Genomic DNA, 15,561 nt, shown 5'->3' on the forward strand with positions numbered 1-15,561 from the left:
TTCTAAATCCTACTTAGCTCTCATAATATTCCCCTTCAATCTGAGAGATTTCTGCAGCCTGCATCAGGTGAATGTAATTATTACCCTCCTAGAAATTATTGTATTAAGGTTTTCTGCTTATACTTTAAGATAAAGAACATTTCCTTACCCAGGCCACTACTCAATGATACAACTGCACTTTTCTGCAAGTGAGATGAACCTATTTGTTTTCAAATCAAAGAAGTTTTTAAAAGACATTTATCACCTAATTCCTGACTGTGCAAATGTAAGTCCATGGAGAACAAGGTGGATACAAAACATCCCCCTGGCAGAGGTCCTGCCCTCTTAAATTCATCTTTTCCAGGCTGGTGATTGCATGGAGAGCACATGGAAAAAATAAAACCAAGCCATGCCACAGAGCAAAAGAAGCTGAGCATCTTGAATTTCTATGGGCCTACTGTTCACAGTAATGATTTAAAGCCAAGAAATTAATTATTCATGTGTAACATTTCAGTAAAGTATGCTCATTGGTTTGACCACAAAGGGACATTCAAAAGGGACAATGAATTCCCCATTCCGGATCAGTAAAAACTTCTTATGTGATCAAAAGCTACAGAACCCATTAAATTTTTTGTGGTCCCATTTCCCTCCCCACAACATAAATCTGGCCATATCAAAACAACCACATCCTTGTTGTATGATGACCCTCCTAAGACTGAGATGTCACTCATATATAACATTAAGTCAGACCTGTCAAACTGTTCTATGACCGCTAAGCTAAGACCAAATGACTTCACCAGTGGCCCCTGGGCTCTAACAAGTGGAAAATAACATTGATCTTAATCAGATCAGACACCAGCTTCTTTCAACTCTATCTCAAAGTCTATTTGATTTCATGCTTCATTATAAAATCAATTAATTGTTTCATTGCCTAGTCATTTTATGTGCTTCTTATGGAATATATTGCATTGATATTCAAAAGATAGCAGGCACTCAGGATATTTTGTATTAGCTACACAAAGTAAGAATGGAAAACAGCATTGCTTTTAAGAGACTCAGCACGTGTAAACCAATGCCATAAATGAGTTCACCAGACCATCCAAAGCAGTGTGATCAATTGTACCATCCAGGGGGCCTTTCCTGAGTGCCTAAAAGCCCTGCTTATACAGGGCCTTCACAACCTGTGACAAGGGGACAAGTGTCATCCACAAATCCATCCTCAGCATCACCTTTTGCCAGTGCAAAAGCACTTTCCACCACAAGAACTCAGTCTCCTCAGAGCTGAAGGCACAAGCATCTTCAGTGCAGTGAGGTATTCTGGAAACTGAAGCTGAGCATGAAACACCAAATTAATTAGTACAGACATTACAACATGCTGGACATGTGGAAAAGGTAAGCCACGATGAGGCTCTTTTGTAGCTGTGCAATAGTGATTTAATTTTCCACACAGTTTGTAAATGTGAGTGGATGTTTATGGAAAATGGAATACTTCACTCAAGCATGAGTTTTCTAATGAAGTTGATTTTTAAGGAAGGTTATTCTATCAATCTTATAATTTACATCTAAATTCAGTAAAGCACTTAGCCATGATGCATTTAAGTTCAAGATGTAGCTCCATGAATATATAATGAGAAACATTCATTTCAGACACATGAGAGTCCAACATTAGCAATGAGGGAAAGAGCTTGTTAAGATTCAACCCTACAAAAGTATGCATATATCTTTCCCCTGCAGAGAGTATTTGCAAGAGATGTGGACTGGAAAACTGCTTTTCTGTTTTTATATTAACTTTTGTCCTAGATGCTATGGACACATTCAAAAGAATAGTTTGCCTTAGCCTTCCTGATTAAGTGCTCCTATAAAAAAGATTTGGGTTTTTTATATTGGATTTTATTATTTTTAGCATTATCCAATATTCCTTACACTTACTCCTTGATAATCTGCCATCTTCTCTTCTTCTGTGATTTACAAATATTCTTGGATGTGGCACAATGACATTACCTTGCCCTATTTTGAGGCGTCAATAATTGACAGAAGCCTGTCTTGCAGCTCTTTTGAAACCATTCTTTATTCATATCCAAGCTGCAGAAGTTGCAGTCAGGACTGAGCTTAATCCAGAGCACAGTATCCTGCTTTTGACACTGACCACCACTAATACTTTCAAAGAACATACACCAGGACTTAAAAGAGGTAGATGTGGAATAGTTTGCTGCCTACAGAATGACTTTTCCCCCTTGTTCTAATTCAGAGTAGATTCAGGTCTCCTCTCACATCATTATCTTATTTACTTGATATGGTGGCAGTTTTGATGGTTGCCTAATTTCTAAATGCATAAACTGTTTTCTGGACTCCTAAAACCCTAACTGTGTATAGGGCACTTCCAAACACACTTGGACACTCAGAAAGGTATCCCACTATCTTTGGCAGGCAGGACATCTCCTGCCAGTCAATCTGACCAGCCCCACAGACCTGGCTTCAGTCTGGCAATCAGAGGAATGGCTGGAACTACAAGTCACTGGCTGGCTTTCAACATGCCAAGTGATATTTAAGTCGAACACAAGCATTCAAGGCAGAAATATTAGTCTCAAATCAGCTTACAGTCTTATGTTTTAGGTGTTCCTTTGTCTTTTGCACAGAAGGAGCTAAAGTCCACAGTGTTTCACATCCTCCCTGATAAGTCTGTGTCTGTTGGTCAGGGTCTCATTTCTATCCATTCCTGGAAAGTGATCCTGACATAAATGCTACATTTCTTGTAGCTGCTTCACTTCTACTCTGTTCTCCAGTACCAGTACAAGGCCCCAGAAGCTGCATTTCCCTGCATGGCTTACCTGAGAGAAATTGCCTTAATCCAGGGTCAGACCACTGAAAACCCCAAGTGTGTAAGCTGAGGTCCATTGGAGGAAAACATCTTGCAGCAGCTATGTCCCTGTCAGTGTGAGGAGCACACTGCAGTGCCTGAGTGCTGCCAGCCTGCCTTCAAGGGACACCATCTCACATCAGCCTCTATTCTGACTCCCCAAGGGGTCTGGTATGTTTGGCATGTTGTCTAGAGCCCTACCTACCATGCAGGAGTGGTATGTCAGTAGTGGGAGGCAGGAACAGTGTCGTTAATGCCAGATGTGAAGCGTAGGAAAACACGGTCTGAAAGAACTGGTCGTACTCTGAACACCTGACAAGCCAACTTGGCAAGCCCTTAGTTTCTGCAAGATGAAAACCCATCTTCTGGAATGAGGATAAGTAAACACTTGGACTCACCAAATTACTGATAGTTTCCATTGAGTTAGGAGGGACTTGTTAAGTTTCTTTTTATTATTTTTTAAATCTATGTCCTACTAGAAGAAATTTTTATTTAATTATCAATTTCCAATATTTCTCTGACACATAGAGGTCTACAATAGCTGAATTACTTATTCAGCACTCTTTACCCTCTTTGCTTGATCAATACTTATCTCTAGAAATAAGTTAAAATATTTCTTCTGGTAAATATATTTGCAACACCACTGTCATGAACTTTCCTCAGGCTGAATATACACAGCACTCATTTTCACAAGCTGAGAATCACATTTCCTCATGTGTATCTTCATAATAATGTGAAGCTTTGTTTCCAGGCTCCTGTCCTCACTATTTTGGAATCAAAGAATGATTCAGAACTCATTAAATAACTCTCCCATCCTGTGACTGGGAAGAGAGTCATCAATTTTAGACAGAGAAAAGGCCATTTTCAGGATTGTGCCCCAATAGGGAAGAGGAGAAAAAATAAGCTATGAATCATCATGTCAGTGATTTTAACATCAATGAACTGTCTCCCCAATTTAGGAAAAATTAACATCATCATTTGGCGCTGCAAGGATGTAATAGAGGAATAAGTGGGTTTAAATCTAACTTAATCATGAACAGGCCATGTTGTTTCCACTTTTCTGTTGTGTAGCATTCAAAAGTCTTATAATGAGTGCTGAGAGCTCATATCAAGTGCTACAGAAAAGGAGATTGTACTATACCTTCCTGTACTATATCCTGTACTATACCTATAAGTCCTACATTTGCATAATTTACTTAGGTATTCCAACTTTGCCCAGGGAACAGCACAAGACCACAAACAGTTGAAGATTGTTTCTTTCAGTGAGTGTGAGTGTACCTTCACCAGCTTCAGTCACAATTCTGGACAACCTGGTGTTAGAAAGACATGGAGTTACTGGAGTGGGACTAGACCAAGGTCACAAAGACATCTAAAGGACTGGAACATCTGTCACAAGCGGAGAGGATGAAAGACCTGGGACTGTTTAGCCTGAGGAAGAAATCGTGGGTATACAGCAAAGCTCATTAAATTCCATCTTCTGCATTCCATCAAGGATATACCGTAAACTGTGAAGGTGTTAAAACACAGAAACAGGTTTTGGAACTATTAGAAACTCATCTGGACATTGCCTTGAGCTGCCCCTGCTTAGGCAGAGTGGCTTGACTGGTAGATCTCAAGATCTTCCAAACTAAACTACTCTGCCATCAACACCATAATCTGCAGCAGCAACACAATAAAGTCATTTTATTATTGCTATGTTCCTGCACAAATAACATCATTTTTGGATGGTCTGTAGTTTTCATTGGACTACAAGTAATTCCAAATAGTTCCAATTGATTATCCTCTAGTTGGGGATAACATGAGAAAATGAGATCAAAAATAGCTTCAGCAATGGAACAAACATGTCATCTGCTTTAGTGGTCAGCTAAAGTGTTTGCAAGCAAAGTCATACAAAGGGCAAATCCTCTTTCCAGTAACTTGCTGAGCTAAAAGAGAAAATCTTTGCATTGCCTGTGATTGCTTTCAGTACAGTTCTCTGCTTAGGAGTAGAAGGATCTACGTAAAATAAATCTTGCGAGACATACAAACTGTGCTACGCTTTGAGAACGTGTACTAAAATTTGTTACCTTAATTTTTCTCCTAAGAATAAAAATAAATGCATTCCTGAGCTACTGAGTAACTAAATCAACAAATTAATTTCTGAAGGTGGCAAAATTTTACCTTGCTTTCGAAAACTAACATGCACACACAGCTACTTCCAGGTAAACTCTTACTGTACTTTTACTCCAGAGCACTGTGCTGTGTCTCAGGTAGGGTTTTTGAAGGCCTTTTTATCAAAAGACAACTAACCTATCTCAGATTGGAAAGAGAAATGTCACTTTTCAGCTTCTACTGGGGTTAGAAGCCTTCTCTGAAACTCAGAAAAGAGGGATCCTTACCTCACTAGCTGTATTTTATAATCTGTGGATTCTTTTCATCTCCCTTGATTATGGTAAGAGATCATCAGTGCAAGGTCTAGGCAGACAACAGAGTTCCTCTTGCTTTTATAACAACTTTCTAAAATAAGTATATATTTTTAATTTCAGCTACTTCCTCTACTTCAGCTACTAACTCATCATCTTTCAAATATTCACAAAGTATGATATATCAAGAACACAAAGCTACTTTCATTTCTTTAATATTGTGGTAAAAAAAGGTCAGAAATCTCCAATGATTTTGCAATTTCTTTAGAGGAAAAAACAGCAATGTATTACTGGAAGCCTGTATACAAGTAGAGTCTAAAAAGTGAAGGCACTTAGTAAATTTAGTGAAAACTTAACAAAAGTAGAAATTGCAAAACAGACAATACTAAGCAGGGAGCATTCTAGTATGGAGGAGGAGACATACCCAGTGTGGTGAACACATTCTGTAATGTTTTCTTTGTTTATTTTGCAATGATGAGAAAGTGTTCACCACTTGAGGAGACTCCAGGTTTTCACACAAGGCACAGAAGGAAGAGTCACAGCATCCTCTCCTGTTGAGAAACACAGCAATGTGGAGAATGAGATAAGGGGAAAATGTCATCTGAAAAGAGACAGCAGTACCTGAGCTCTGGGTCTCTCTCTCAGGCAATACACCCACATCCCTGCCTTCACAGAGACCAGGGTCATCTCTCAAGTGCCTCAGTTTCCACTTAGCTACCACTGGAGACTGACTCTGTAACTCCAACCACCCCCTTCCAGGAGGGATCTGTGTGAGTTGCTGCATGAGGGAAAGAAGCAGCCCTTGCTATGTGTAGACCAGCAGGGAGAGTGAGAGGGGTGTGAAACAAGTTGGCTTGGTTAAGATCTAACAAATACAGGAGACTACCTGGATGAGTAAAAACTCCATGAGCACTCATTCAAGTAGTCTCCTGACAGGTCATGACAGTCTCTGAGACAGGTCATGAGATTGGTAAAAAGGTGAGACAGCTGCCTGCAGGCAACCTGTCAGACTGGCAGTGTAATGTTTGGAGTTGGACCAATACCCCTGCTTTATCTTTAGGTACAAAACCAGGCTGATGCAGACCTACATCTGACATTCAACCCCACCCCAGCAACCCAGCCAGCTCCTCCAGGCTGCTCCTTCTTCCTGCACTCTCTGAATCAGTGGCAACAAAAGGGAACATTGTCTGGACAAGTGAATCCTGTCATGATGCTTCCCAGAAAAGCTCAACAATGGCACAGAAAACCTCAACAATGGAACAGAAAACCTACAGATATTTAATCTTTTCCCATTTTCTTGTCTCAGCTTACCTCTCATCAGTTTGTCATTGCACCCCTGCAGAAGTGCAGTGATTATTTAACACATAGAGGCTGGGACAACTCTCTATTGCTCATGGGCTGCTGTACACTCACAATTTTGATGCCTGGCATAAAATAGTACGTCAAATGATGTGCTTGCAGTAAAAAATCGCTAGATAGGTCACAACATCACAACAATTTGCAGGTAAGAAATAATCTTAGTTATAGAAACAGTAAAATAAAAAACATCATGGAGCAAAGGACAACTTACACAGGTACTTAAAACTCTTGGAAAACATTAATCTATGTTGGCTAAGAAAAACACTTACTGATAAAAATGATGTTGCAAGACTACAGCAAATATTTTGGATAAACATCAAAAAACTTTTTAGTTCAAGCAACTTATGTCTTCCTATAATTTTATGAGGATAGATAGAATAGCCCAAAATATGTTCAAAACAAGTATTTTATTTCAACATCCAAAGACTTTTTCCTTTCTGCATTAGATCATGACAAAAATATCAAAGCCTACAGTAGGACAGAGCTTGGTCTTTTTACTCAGTGTACTTCCAATGTTTGTTTTGTTTTTCATTCTGCTAGCAAAGAACTTGCAACCAAACCCAGGAACTTTTCTGTTGAAGTGCAATTGTATTTCTCTCATCCTCTAAATCATTCAGTGATGCTTACAGAAAACAGGAAGAAGAAACTGTCCTGCAAATACCACTGCAGTTTGTCACTGAGACTTTCTGTATTTTGAAATCATCAACAACAAAAAATTTCTATAAATTCAATGATAAAATATGTGTAGACCCTCTACAGTGTCACAGTCAGTATTTGCTGGGTGGACAAAGTCAGTTATATGGCAGCATCTGTCAAAAGTTGCAGAATCTCTACTAATTTTATGTCCTGAAAGTATGCAGAAAAGGACCAGAGCAAATAATTGAAGGGATAGTGGCTATTTGAAAGTCTCAGTATCTCTCAGAGAATGTTATGGCATTGGTATCTCCTGAAAAGAACATTGGAAAGAGAAGGGTGGGCAGAAATAAATGTTTTCACAATATTATGATTGACAGAGTACCAAGAAATCAAAACCAGAAACCTCTTAGGAACAACTCACAGAAATCTTGATAATTCCAGGCTTCCCTTGATGAGGCAATAAAAGTACTGACACAGTCCTTGAAAGTCCCATCTCTGAAAAACTGGAGGCATTTCACATTACCTTCTCTTATGCTGAGAAGAAAAGAAGGCAAATCTAGGAATCCCAACAGAGTAAGCTCTGGTCTTCATGTGAATTAAATCTCAAATCATTGAAGTTGGTGAATAGTTTTACACTGGTAGAAATTTCTGTTTTCTATTCTATGGTTTTATATTAGTTCATTTTACTCTGAAGAGACTTCCTCCAGCTGTGACACTTTGCTCTGTGCCATCTCTGCCATTTTGGAAACTGTACCATTGTCAGTAAATACCTGTGGTTGCTTGCTGCTGATGGACACATCTCATCTACCCAGTGTATCAGGCACTTAATAACAACTCCAAATATCTCCCCAAAGCTAAAATGAGCATGTTACTGTAAAAGACATTATTTTTTTTCCATTTTGTCTCTACAGAAGCAATGTGAAGAGACAGTTCACTTTCACTCTGTTTTTTCATATCAATCACCATGTCTGGTTATCAGAGTTGGAACATGGAGCACAACTGCTGCCGAATTTTGATTCAAATCACCCTTCCAGAACATGCTGCCATGGCAATTCTAGGCTCTCTGGCACCTGAAAAAAAAGAAAAGGGCAAACACCTCTCCATTCTCTGGTGCTGCAAGAGGAGAGTCTGAAGCCAAAGGCAATCCCTGTTGCTCTCTCCCAATTGATTTTCATTCTAATCATGCCTGGTTGTTGCTAATTTTTAATTAATATCATAGTTTACATCTGTCTAACATCAGCCAAATATTAGCTCCCTCCTTCTTCTGCTGCTCTTCAAGCCACTAAAAAAAAGACACTGCTTTGTTCTCTGGGTCTGCATGTACTGTAGAGAAGCACGAGACAGAGATAAAAAAGTTAAATATTTATAACTAGCTTTAGAAATGGCTTTCAGGTCTCTGCCCCTAGCTCTATTCTTCTTTGCTTTTTATGGGTAAACTAGGATTGCAGCTGCCTACCACACACAATTACCTGGGGATTGCACCCTGAGCTTCAAGCTACCGGAGGCAAGCACCCTTAAAGACATGCCTGCAGGTCTGAGCACAGCATCCCCCAAAAGGGGTGTGAAGGAAAGCCTGAGGCCAAGGATTGTGCTGCCAGTTCAAGGATTGCACCATGAGTCAGGGCAGCACACATCTGCTGAAGTTCCTGAGAGCCCCAGCTAGACAGAATTGTCACCTCATGCTGCATTTGGCTCATGCACAGCACAGTCACATTAACTGGCAGCACAGGGGTGGAGCTGCACTTGTGTAAGAGTTTCAGAAACCACCACAGAGATAAAAGGAGCAATGAGCACAGAACATCAAACTACTCTTACCTACCTACTTTACTTTTTCCATAGCCAGTATGAATTCAGACAAAGAACAACTGATTAACTTCCACTTAAGTACCTCAGACTATTGCTAATTCAGGGAGAAGGAAGAAGAGCTAGTAATACAAATGTGAGATTATTTTTATTTTGAGAAACAGAATGTGCAGAGTCCCTTTCTCCTTTAGCACAAAAGAACAAATAAATAATTTTCTTGCTCATAAATTCAAATCAATTTTCTATTCTGTTACTCTTGTAATGACTTCCACACTCCAGCTTCCCTGGTTTTTGAGTTCAAATTTGTCTCTGGTGCACAAAGATTTACCTCTACTTCCTCTTGTCTCTGCAATAAGTTCCAAGAACTACCTCAGTTCATTGGCATTAATTCTTCCTGAAAATTTCTTCTTAATCAAAATAATCCAGTGTTTTAGCTAGACAAGTTTTCACTTGGTATTTCAAACAGGTTTTTTTTTAATGTGTCTTATACTTCCTCTAACTTCCTTCATCATATCAATACACTGGGGACACAAAGAATTTCAGAGATGGGCTGGCTGTGGAACTAAGTCTGTCATCTGGACAAAAATGCAATCATTCCCTTAGTAAATTTATGTTGGATTTACCAGTACTCGTTTCCATTGTGATTAGAGCACTTGGTGCTGGAAAGTCACTGCTGGAGCCATAGGGTAGTAACATTGAGGCTTAGACATTGATCCTTTTGTCCCACTCACTTTGACAGATCAGCCTCACACACTTCTGGAGACAGAAGACTTCTCCTATAGTAATAATTCAGAAAAGAAAAACAACAACAACAACAACAAAACCAAAATAATAACAAAACCCCCCAAAGATTCCTCCCAAAAGAACTAAAAGAAAAAAAATCACAAGCAAAACCAAACCAACCAACCAAAACCATCAAAACTTAACCAAGCTTTTAAACCATGTTCTTCTTTAATTCACTTTAGTTTCCTTGAAAGCAATTGTGATATTTAATGATTCATTTTATGGAATCACAAAGGAGGGCATGAAGAGATTGGGGTTTTTTTAAGAAGTCTCAAATTTCAAAATGTTGAAGTGAATGATTCTTCCTCCTTCATCCCTCCAAGTGCATATCTGTAGACAGGTTCTATGCCTGCTTAGGGCTCCCTGGGGGCTTCCCAGTGGCACCATCCAGTAATTGTGCATGAGATGAAGGGGCTTCATGTTTTAAGAAGGCTTCTCTTTAAAAGCCTTTATTTGCTTGTTAAGTAACACATTTGTCTAATGTTATCCCTGCTGAAACTGATGTGGATGGAATCAGGCAGACAGCACATGTTACATTACATTATGAGTCTTAACATTTCACTAATTGCATTGACCTACTTCTGTGAATTGCAGATTATTCTCCTACTCATAAAGCACATCTGATTCCTTTACGTAGTTGTTCATGCAACGTGATACAATTGCAAGGGCCCACAAGGGGCTGAAACCTTGTGATTTATCCATCCCATGTAAGCAGACAGCATCTCCAGGTTTTCATCAATACTTTGACCAGATGAACAAAATGAGAAACAAAGCTCTCTTATCTTCTGCAACTTGTACAGTTATTTATTTCTTAACTTTTCCTTCCCTTTCAAACAGCAATAACAAAACATTAATTGAAATTAGAAAAGCAGCTGATCAGCTCTGTCTTGGCCATGTGGTTTTTCATTTCCATGGCAATTTTCTGCAGGATGCAATAGGAAACAAAGCTTCAGTACAGAGGGCTCAAATGGGTGGGGGTCAGCCATCAGCTGACATACCAAGGATCTCCATTCAGTGTCTCTGTGCTGAACTGCATCTTCTAAACAGATGAGTCCTCTGGCTATTCATTAACAATTTTCACTTAATTGTAATATATGCATGTAACTCTCTATGAGCTGGGAAGAGCATCATTGCTCCTCTGCTGAAGCAGAGAAACTACAAGGATAAATGCACTCTTCAGGGTAACTGACTTTTTAAACCTTGTTTCTCATAAACAGAAGTGCTAAGATAAAGGAAATAGTCTACCAGATAGCTCATGACTGAGCATTACTTACATGAAATGCTGAGGCAAACACACTGGAAAAGGTAATTCCAAACACACCAATTAAATGAGCCATTATGATCCTTCCCAAATTCTCAAACTGGCAAAACCAGAGAACTGGCAAAACCAGCCCTTGAGATGAGAACCTCCTAGTCCTTATGCCAGCTTCCCTGGACTTTGGATCAGGGTCTTTCATATAAAAAAGAGCTCTAGCTGTGAACTTTCCTGCTTATGAATGAAGCCAAGAGACCACTTCTGAACTTGAAGAACTGTGTCTAACAAACAGCACCTTATAGCTCCCCATGTAATAATCTGAAGATGAATCTTTCAGCTGATGTTTTCTAGTATACACACAAAAGCTCCCTGCTGCCAGGAGCAGAGGAAAAAAAGTTATCATCTAAACTTAAACCCCCAAAATTGCAGGCTTTTCTGTAGTTGATTGCTTCTCTAAGCTGCTCTGCTTCAAAAGCAAATCTCATTATTGATTGTGTAATGATCTCATTGATCATTAAGCATGGCCTTTTACTAGAGCTACAGTAACACTGGAAGGATATTTGAGTAGAAATGGATCATTTCTATTAAATGCATTTTTGACTCTTCTTTATATTTTTAACAAAATATCATAAAAAATGATCCTGGAATATGCATGAGCAGAGCAAGCTGCACATGTAGAGACATGCTTATATTGACACAGATGGTCTTTTTAAAAACACTAATCTTTTCTATTTCAAATTAGAAAAAGAAGGCAACAGAAACATCATTTCCCAATAAACTTTAAATGTGTCAACTTTTCAAAAAAGAAATACCTGGTATTTTCTATATTCCCTGTAACATTTCTTTGGTCAAAAGGTTTGTAAATTTAAACTGCAGAAGTCCAACATAGGTCTTTCTGAAGGTGTGCTTTTCTGGCTGCACTTACTGCTTGCTAAAAGAGAAGGCAAATTGCTGAGCTCTATTTTATATAAGGATAAAAGACCAAGTGCCTTTGCTTCATTTGCAGGTCTAGCATTTTGCAGACCTAATATCCCTCCTTAAGTGGCTTAAAAATGATGAAACTTGCAATTATTCACTTCCTGCATCTTATAGTAAATGTTCGTTTGCTCAAGTCTCTCATAGCAGCATAGTACTATAATTAAAAAAAAAAAAAAAGGCAGAGATTAGTGAGGAAATTACTAAAGGAATGAACATGATGACTATATCTAAGCTTACTGTGAAACTTCCAATTTAAGGGGATTTGCTCTCTTGAACACACAAGTAGGTACACTAACTGCAGGTTACTAGTCTTGATAAGATGGCCATGTTTTGTGAAGTGCAAAAATAGACTCACCATACAAAATGGTTGGAATTTCCTTCTGGCAGGGAAAAAGCTGCACTGTGGTGATGCACTGACTCTCATTTCAGCTCTGGGGAGCTGGCCTCTTACTGTTTCCAAAGCAAGATGTCAGGAATCGTGGCTGTTTCTCCTGGCACATGCAGTAAGCAAGCTACCTCACGTCAGAGACCTGCAACAGAACATGGGCAGCTTCATGAGATGCTACATTTTGCTCTAAACCTGTTTTACTATCAATTCACAGGCACAAGGTAGAGCAGCAGCTGGCACAGAAGAGGTGGTGAAGGTCTGGTCACAAGTCAATAATCTGAGTGATCCCTCAACATGCAGGAGTCATGGGGCAGGAGATCTGCCTGGAGTGTACTGATCCCCTAAAAGCCTGTGAATGCCCTGAAAGGAACATCTGCTGAACTAAATCTTGGATTTAAATTTAATCCATGTGAGTTCCTCTGCATTTAACTAGGGCTTTCAAACCACGAGGAGAGCCCCCATGTTGACCAAGAAAGGAAATGTTTCATTGGCCTAATGTGCTCTCTTCCCCATATAAAACACACAGAAAACATTATTTCACTGACTTAGTGACTCCACACAATTGCCAGTTGTACACCCACAGAATTGTCCTTGGGGGTCAGATGACCATGAGAAACCTGGATGTTGTTCCACAAACAAAAGACAAATGGGCAAGAGGTCAGCTGCTGAGTCAGCTCCTGCCATTTAAGTTCCCTGCTGCCATTCCTGGGAAAGGTGTTGGGCATGGATGGATGTCTCTGCATCCAGGTTTTGTACATGCCTCATTTAATACATCATTATCATGACTGGTTTGGTCTCCCATCCATAAAGTTTCCACAAGCTGGACAGAGGTGAAAGAGCCTCATGTAGCAGATGGATACACAGTCCCAGCCTGACTGCTTCATCCAGGAGTTCAGCCAATTTTTCATGCCATCATCAGCAGTTGCAGGCCAAAAGGGCAACAGAAAGGGAGAGCTTAATCTGTAAGAAATCATCAGCAAATGAAACCAAGGTTATATCAGGTCAATGCATTACTAACTCCACTATTTAGAAACTGTATGCACAGATCACTTCCCCTTTTATAAAGCAGAGGAATTTATTTGATAATTTGCATGCATTGAGACAAAATTGGGAGAAAGAAATAATTACTTTTTCTTTAGGAGATCATGTAAAGAGCTTGAGTAATAGGTGGTCCTGAGCACAGTCCCTGTAAATCCTACTGTTTGCATTCCCCCACTCCTGCCAGACCCTAAGGCACTCAGAGCAGCAGTGAGGGGAGGGAATAATGCCTGCCCATGATGCATGGCCTGAGTGCAACTTCCACTGGACAGGGACTGAGTTACCTGTTCAAAACACAAAGTGAAAAATTTGGTCCCAGCACACTCCTGACACAGGCTGGAAATCTTTTCTCCCTGATCTTCTTTAAAGATTTCCTACAGCAAAGGGGAAAAGGGAGTTTTGACCTTGTCGGTCATCAAAGGTAAAATTGTAGCACAAAGAAGTATTTGTGTTTCATGCCAACTCAATGAATGGAAATCCTGGAGCTAAGGTACAGTTTTAACTCATTAAATTTCTCACAGAGAAGGCAAAGGTTAGATTAACATGTGCTTACTAATGCTTACCATATATTTTTATTGGTAGCCTTGCCAGGGTAGGAGTAAACTGCTTTCTGTTGAAAACGGTTCCTGGAGAAAAATACTTTCTGTTTCCTTTTGAGAAGGTTGAGATCCAGATCCCACAGTATGCTGCTGTGGTCCACTTTCTGCTCTAAAATAAAATAAATAAAAGTTTCTTGTTGCTCAAAATTTGCAAACTTTTATAAAATAAGTTTGTTTCAAATTCCATTTGCTTTAGAACCATAAATATTCCTTCAGTTTTCTGCTACTTAAATGAGGAAAAAGTCTTCAGTTTCTCTGCAACTGAAGGAACAGTTTTACCCCATACAGGCTGCTTTATTGTAAGTCAACAAATAAAAACTGATGAAATATGGTATTAGAGCACTTGAAACTTTACTTTTTGGGATGCACTCAAAACCGCCACATCTAAGATGACATTCTGGAGAAAAAAAATATTAAAGCATAAATCTAAAAGCATGGAAGTGCCACCACCAAGGTAAGCCTCAGCAATTCAGCTTATCACTCAGTCTACATCAGTCCCACAATTAGAAGAAACTTTGGGGTTCTTTTTGTAAACTTTTTCTTAGTTGTAAAGGCTGTTGGTTTGTGAAAACTCGGATGTTGACATCAGGTAAAAACATGTATTACATGGAAATGAATTGGCCTGCAGCAAATTATTGAGTGTGAACTGTTACCTCCTCATGCCAGATTAACACCACTCCCTGCACCTGCAGGGAAAACACACACAACTGTTTTTTGATATGAAGTGAAGAAAGCCTCAGAGCAGCTTTGTGTGGTGCACATCGAACTACAGCATCAGAAATCTTTGCTCCAATTCCTCTACATTCTAGTCCCATGTTCAGAGGAAATCAAAGCAGAGCAACACTGAATGGACTTAGCTAAGACAAAAGTACAATTAAAAGTTGAAAGAAAAAAACAAACAGAAAAGCACAACATCCACTATAGATGAGCAGTAGCAACCTGATAGCCATAACTACTAATGTGCATTACTCACAGACACAGCTTGCGCAAGTCCTTCACTGATAGCAAGTAACCACCCACCACAACTAAGCAAAACCCCAAACTCACCAACTTAAATTACACTTCGTTCTTTATGTGAAAGGCTTAGGAGTTATGGGTTTTCTGGTACTTGTGGTGGAGAGTTTGGGGGTGTTTTTGTTGGTTTTATGTCTGACTTTCCATTTGCAGCTATTTGAAGCATTGCTCTATAACCAGATCAAATAGTGTGAGCCTCACATTAGCTAGAAATAATCTATGAAAGACATTACTTGGCTTGTTCCACGCATTTTACATTTAGAAAAAACACCCATTATCTGACTTAACTCCTCAGCACCTGTCATTATTATTATTATTACTATTATTATTATTGTTATTATTATTATTAATTATTATATAGATTCAAACGGCACTTGATCACTTTAAATTTGCTTTGAATGCAAGCCAAGAAATTCCAGCACCCAGTATGCTCTGGTAGCCCAAGTCAGCAAACTTGCTTGTTATCAGGA

The 15,561-nt window shown here is 39.3% G+C and overlaps 1 long non-coding RNA gene across 2 annotated transcripts; it reads right to left on the minus strand.

Annotated features, from left to right (window-relative positions):
- Nucleotides 1–7,675: 7,675 nt before the first annotated feature.
- LOC306802752 lies at nt 7,676–12,573 on the minus strand. 2 transcript variants are annotated; one of them, XR_013774457.1, is made up of 3 exons: nt 12,408–12,573; nt 9,660–9,812; nt 7,676–7,767 (listed from the first exon to the last, which is right to left on the minus strand). It is a non-coding gene; the product is annotated as an uncharacterized lncRNA (long non-coding RNA). The 2 variants fall into 2 exon arrangements; XR_013774458.1 differs by lacking the exon at nt 12,408–12,573 and adding an exon at nt 11,887–11,986.
- Nucleotides 12,574–15,561: the final 2,988 nt, after the last annotated feature.

The sequence above is a fragment of the Erithacus rubecula genome (genome assembly GCF_903797595.1).
Source record: "Erithacus rubecula genome assembly, chromosome: 5".
NCBI classification, from domain to species: domain Eukaryota; kingdom Metazoa; phylum Chordata; class Aves; order Passeriformes; family Muscicapidae; genus Erithacus; species Erithacus rubecula.